Source organism: Malus domestica, chromosome 07 (assembly GCF_042453785.1).
Source record: "Malus domestica chromosome 07, GDT2T_hap1".
NCBI classification, from domain to species: Eukaryota; Viridiplantae; Streptophyta; class Magnoliopsida; order Rosales; family Rosaceae; genus Malus; species Malus domestica.
In genome coordinates, this window is record NC_091667.1 from 7483224 (window position 1) to 7490506 (window position 7283).

The following is a 7283-nucleotide window of genomic DNA, read 5'->3' on the forward strand; positions in this document are numbered from 1 at the left end:
TGCCTCTTCCGTCTCCCACACCCTGCGAGAACGACGGTCTCACCTCCATCCTATCCTTCAGTCGCCGCTACGACAAAAACCACCTTGGAGCCAGTATAAAGGGGTATGAATTTGGATCTGAAACGAATACCTTTGTATATTTGGTTTTGTAGTTAATTTCACCTTCTGGGTTTATGCTGGGTTTTAGTACAATTTTAAAGGGAGGTATAATCTGGTGAGGTTTCTCAAGACCATGCAGAAGGCAGGGCTTTATGCTCACCTTCGCATTGGCCCTTATGTTTGTGTTGAGTGGAACTTTGGGTAATTTTTTTCTCTAGATCTATCATTTTGGCTTTTTTTCTTTCTTATTTTTTAGGATTTTCCACTCATTCTATTTTCCTCTCCTAATTTTAGAAAAAAAGTATTTAATTTTTCTGATTGTGTGGTTTGTAGGGGTTTTCCTATTTGGCAGAGGCAAGTTTTGATTTTTACTTTTCTTTTTTCTCACAGGGGGCTCTCGGAGAAGCATGTAATGGAGACACCACTTCTGTCATTATCTTTGGAAGTATTTGATGGTTGACTGGATGATCCTATTAGCGTGTCCTTCCGAGGAGGTTTGTATTCATCTTTCCACTGTTTTTGGAAAAATGTGTAGAAATCATAAAGATGCTTCTGAAGATAGGTAAGCAACAATTTCTAAAATTTTAGTGTAATCTTTTTTCATTATGAAGTTGTTCTAATGCTAATTAGTGATTTCAAACAAATTATGTGAAGTGAAAAGTGAAATTTTGTATGTTAAGCCACCACCACCTAGAACAAAAAATAAACATCCGCCACTGCTTTTCAGCTGTCGTCTCCTGCGATCCATTCAAATCTCCGATCGAAACAGGTATTTACTTCCGATTCCATTGATTTCAGATCGTTCAAATTTTCATCATAATTCGCAATCAATCTCCCAAATTTGTTGGATTTAGGGCTTTGTATCTGAATTATTGCTGAAATTGTGTGATGGGTTGAATGCAGAGAGAAACTTAGGGAAAGATGAGCGACGTATTCGAAGGGTATGAGCGCTACTACAGTGAGCTATCCGCCAACCTCACCAAAAAGTGTACGGTAGCTGGTGCTCTCAATAGAGACCAATTTTTTTTTCTCACTTTTCCTTATTTATTTATTTTTGTGAATTTAATATATACATGTAGTTGCGTTATATTTTAGATGATTTATGTTGTATTCAGTTGTGCTGGTGTCCTATTCAACGATTACTTTTGTCTCGAAATCTTCCGTTCTAGCTCTCCATACAAAACCGAAATCTTTGGTTCTCTCTAACTTCCTTTCCTCTTTTTTTTTAGTTGATGTTAATCTCGCGCCGATGGATCCCTTCGATTTGAAATGGTATACTATTGCTACTTCATTTTGCAGCTTTATTATTTTCATTTGATTTTTATAATTTTTTTGTATTTTACTTGCATTTAATTTGTTGAGATCTTTTGAATTCAGCTGCTTGAGTAATTAGGGATTTGGTTCCTTGGAGTGTCCTTAGGAGTAGCAGATTGAATCGATGAGATCGACGGCTTTGCCGTTTGGGATTCCGAAGTTGTTGCCGAATTTCCGACGAATTTCCAGCCCAGTTTGTGCGCGGCCTGTCTTCAGATCATAGTGAAGCGAGTTTTATTCAACTCAGGTACTGTATTTGAGTTTTAATTTTGGATTTTTGTTAATTTGGACGACACCCTAACAGTTTGGTTTTGCGGTGAGTTGTGGTGCTTTGTCAGGGCTTTCCCAGCTAAAAGGGGATTTTGCGTTTTGTCTCCTCAGTTGATAAACCTGAGATTTGACAGTAGCTAGAACGCCACTGTTACTTTTTGGGTATGTTTTCTGTCCTACTTTTTCCCAATTTGAATATGTATTCATAGTTGTCGGAATAAAACATATCTGTAGTTTTTGGGAAGAGCTGATGAATGATGGTATCTGTTCCTTCCATGTTAGAAGCATTTCGGGGTTTTATTTCATCTTATCTGCATGATTACTTGCCACCACATCCGCTGTTTCCTGTATTTTCTCGATTTTTTTTGCCTGAACCAGATCTATCTGATTCGTCTAATTCTTAACTTCGTGTGGTTTAGTCTTAGATTTTGAATATTGAGAAATTTGGATCTTCATGTGATTTACCATGCAGGATATTGAGTCTGTATGACATCAATAAGGAGGACATTGATGGTGTCATTGATCGTTCTCAGCTTTCAACAGTAACACAACCATCTCCACTCCAGATGCAGCTACCCATATTAGAGTTGCCAAAAGTTTGTTCTTCTCCATTCTGTTTATTTGTGATATTCATGTAATTTCAAACCCAGCATAGGGACATTAGATGCTACTAATTGTGTTGCGTTTATCTAGAACCTCCAAGGTGTTTGGTGCTCCTGCCTCCCTCCACCTTTCTGGAGTTGTTATTGCGTCTACTTAGTTTGCCTGAGTCGGCATGAAATATCTTAGTTGTATCTTTATGATATTAAAGCGAGCATGTTTATGTGTGTTCAATTACGTCTAGGTTTCTTCTTTATATAATGTGGTTGTCACCTTCGTTGGAATTTCTGAACTTTTTGAGATGTGAGATATCTCCATAAAAATAATGCTCATCATATGACGGGTAATTTAGTAGAACAATATTGATACCGTTGCTTGAGTTGCGGGCATTCTGTTTTCCTCTTCTAGAATTGTGACTCTAGGAGCTTTTTATGATTCACCGTTTCTGTTTTGCTTCTGTGATGATATTTAGGTTGGGATTCCTATTTCAGTGTCGTTTTCTCTCATCTCTATAGGATATCTTTGCCACAATTAATCACCCCCAAAAAAATTATTTGCATTGATTGTTTCCATCACTGGTCAGCGGACACAGGTTCTGTAGATCAGTTAGCATGTTTTGTTCCAATGTACTGTCATGAACAACTGTTCCTGAGAAGTTGAAGAGTACCATTCAACTTTTAAAGTTTTGGATTTCAAAAGATTAATCGACTCCATAAGCTATTAATAACTTGATTCTATAGAGACACCGAAAGGTCCTAATAAAGCCACTCAATCTGCAAATGTCAAATAAAGCAACTTATAAGTCTTATATATCACTCACCCAACGCATATTACTTTGTCTGCAATGGTACTGAAATATTGGTATACATCCCAACAGTGAGCATACATTTTCAAATATCTGCCACTTCAAGTCTCTGTGTGTGTTGTTTACCCCAGACTTTACACATCAATTTGGTTCTGTTTTCTTGATGGTTTGATGCGTTTTGTGTAATGTTTTTCGGTCAATTGACTAGGTTCATATGATTAATTCCCATGGTTTCCATGCCATATTGGTTGAATTTATTTTAACTATATTTATTTTTGGTGCAGGCATATCCTAATATGAACAACAAGTGGAAGGTTTACAGGACATTAACCAATTAGTTGGGCTATTAGTTCCTTTACTTTGTGGTGTCCCTATTGTGAGTGAAAAAACTGTTCAGGTACTTTATAGTTGGGAAGATTTAATGATGCTTTTTCTATGTACTTTACTTTATTATGTTTTGATAAACGGAGGTTCAGCAACAGGTTATTGAAATTATCACTTATATATATAACCTCCACCACAAAGTAATTTCCTAAGAAATGTGTAGTACTTTGTCTTCTGGGTTAGTGTTCTCTAATTTAGATTAGACATTAGGGCTTTGAGCTTGGTAAGGTTTCTTTTCTTGATGCACCTCATTTTTTTATTTATTGTTTTTCTTTTTGGAGTTTTTGATTTACAGATAAATTCAACATTTAAATTCTCTTTTTGTGATCGTGCAGATTTTGTCTCTGTAATCAGATGGTTGATATCGATGTCTGATTTCGTTCTTCTTCACTTTCAAGAAGCACCGGTGTTTATTGAAGGTATATAATCCGTTTAGACATTTAGTTTTCAATGTATCAAGTATTTTGCGTTGTTAGTTTTCTGTTACTTTTGTTGCTGCCTGCCTTTTTTTTCTATTTTTTTTCATTTTTATCCGCTTCTCTTTTACTTTTGTGCAACCCATTGTCCTCAGTTTATAATCTTTCGTTGGATAATTTGATCGCCTAATGTATTCTCAAGTGATATCTTTGGTTTTAAACTGTTCTAAACAATTTAATCTTTAAACTGTTCAATGTTAACCCCAACATTTTATTTTCATTCTGTACGCATTGGAACCAAATTTAATTGGTGCTAAAAACGTACAGAGCCTTTAACTATACCATGAATGCAATGTTAGCCAATAAATAATTATAAAAGTAACTTTGTCATGGGCTATAATCATATCCAGCATCGTTCCATGATTGTTACCAACCTTTAAAATCAAATTTAGCATCAGTATGTTTTACCTCTCTGTTTCAATCTCAACCACTAGCAGCTACAATTTTGTATTAATCACCGTTATCGATTGTTCTTAACATATGATCATCAGATCCCAATATGTCGACCATCGTTTTCCCTACCTTATCGTATGTGAAACGATTATATTTGCACTCACTTTTATTTATTGGAAACAGTATTTGTGTCTCTCCATATCCAATCCTTGGTGCAAAATGTTTACAATTTGAATCTGTTTCATCTTCCTACAGCCAAATTGGAATCAATCTGAAAGAACTGGGTCTATTCGCGGTCTTCAAGGTATAACATTGATCACTCTCAAATTTCTTTTTCAACATTTTTTCCTTTTGCATTTCTAAAAAAAAAAACCTTTATTCAATATATATTGATATGGTCACTTATAGCAGAACAAAACTTCATCTTTTTTGTCAATATTTAAGTTTTTTTTATTTTTCTTCATGAACCAGGTCAGCCCATAACTCTGTAACCATCCACGTATAGAACTTATCCATTTTTGTCATTGTGGTATCAATACAAATTTACTCTTATTTTTTGAGGTGGGATTGGTCTTAAAACACAGGAACCAGAATTTAATTGATCCCATTGTTCTGTACACAAAAATTCCATCAACCCAAAAACCTCACGTGGAAAACAAACGTATTTACCTGTTTTTTTTTTTCTGCTTTTCCTTAGTTTTAACCTATTTTTTCATTTTTTTTCCGCATCATTCTCTCTTTTCATGATTAGTTTTAGCGCACAGTTTTTAAACCTCTTAAACCCTGTTCGTTTTAATGTTTTGCTTCATTATTAACATTCATTTGGATTTGTGATTGATATCAACTTGGTCAGGTTTTCATTACTTGCAAAGCATCTTTAGAGTAATGCCTTTAAACTGTGTCAATTTTTCAATGAAAAACCTTGAGAACCTTATTCAGTATTTGGCGATTAGATGAAACATCAACATAATTTCCCTCGCATTAACCGATTCTCTGTGATTAAAGTCTGGAAAAATACAGTGAAAAAATGCAGCTTTTTTATGGGATTGACAATTTTCGGCTTAGTTTTGGCTAAAAAAGAATTAGAGTGTTACTTAGTAAGTTGAGTTAACAAATTTGCAGGATGCAACAGAGCACATAGGACAAGTTTTCAAACGAGTTAAGAAGATCCAGCTGAAAAGAGCATACAAGATAGAGAACTGGTATGCTACTTTGTCTTTGTGTTGGATTTTGATGTTTAGGTTCTGCTGCTCAGTAGACTTCATAGTGTTCTAAATCTGTATTGTAAATGTGCTAAAAGATTGGACATGTTATTGAATATTAGCCATGTAGTTTGAATTGGATATGTGATTGAATATTAGGTATTTAGTTTGAATTGATTTGGATATGTGGTTTATTGAATTGGAATTTGGATATGTGCTAATTTGAATTGGATATGTTGAATTAGAGATGTGCTACTTTGAATTGGATAAGTTGAATTGGAGTGTGCTATATTGATATATGATGAACTGATGGTTACAGAACACACACGCACACACTCACTAGTCATCACATACTCTGGGGCTGCATAACCATAGGTTCCCATGACTTGCGTCGGAACATGAGTTTTATCACCCTCAGGATTATCTTTCGCAAGTTCGAAATCCGAAAGCTAGGCATTGTAATCCTAAAATAACTCATTCATTTAACACATAAAAATTGTGCATTTTCATAATTAAAGTTTTAAATTGTCATCATTCTGTTCAAATGCACCATTTCTGTTTTGTTTCCCTTCTCTCATCTTGCAAGCACTCATGGTGTCCATTTCCTTTTAATTTTGGTTAATGCAGGTTTTGAAATTTGTGATGATCATTTTCATATTTCTATAAATTTTGAGAGAAAAAAGCATGTGAAAAACCACATTAGTCTCTAGGCATAAATCACATTAGTCTAATTATGGCCAGGATAAAAAACCATGTCATAAAATGTGGCTTGGTTACATTGCAATTTCAATTTGGGATTTGAATTTATTTACAAAATTACGATCCTTTTTAAAATTTAGAAAAGAGCATGTTAAAAGACCAATTTTCTTTACAGGAACTTGAACAAAAAGTAGGCCATGAGTGAAAACCAACCAGCAAAGATTATTATGGTGATTCACTAATTTAAACATAAACTAGCTTTGAGAGTCATGCTCACCCATTGTTGGTTTTCCTTGCGTGCATATTTCCTACCCAAAGTTTCCCAAACTATGTTCTCAAACCGCTGCATCGGCATATCTTTCCAACTTCTAATGGTCTTTGGTGCTAGAACATCTTCTAACTTCATTCTAAAAAAATTGATTCATAAGTAAAGACACCTAAAAGCAGCTAAGTAAACAATTTAATCAAGAAGCAATTCAGAAGTAGAACCAAATAAGCCACAGTTCAACTTTCGTACACCCTCCGGCGTAATTTAATATCAGAAATCGTCTCCTGAATTCAAGTTTGCCTAGAGCTTCTAATTGTGTGTGCCCATAGTGTCTTTCTTGGTCTACAACCAAGGACTGATTAGTGAGAGCTTCAAAAATAGATAGTTGTCATAAACAAACAATTGATCACGGTGATGTCTATGTAATTTGGGTTTATAGTGCTTCTAAATGCTGTTTTAATTGAGTTTTCTGTGTTTGGTCGATTTGTTGTTGCGGATGGGTGATACGTTTTTTTTCTTTCAGTTAAGAAACAGTGCCTTTCAGAGTTTGTAATTTTTTGTTGGGGTTTTTTCAAGCTGCTGTGTTAAAGGTATATGATGTGTTTTTTTCTTTTCGCTTTATTCTTGCTGATTTGGGATGGTTTTTACATGTTTTCAAAGGATGTTAGTGTTCAAGCTCTGCTGATATTTTATTCTTTTCATTTTGATTTTGTTTTTCAGTTGTGGTTATAGGATTGTTTTCTCTTTTTTTTCTTTTCTTTTTTCCCCCTTTG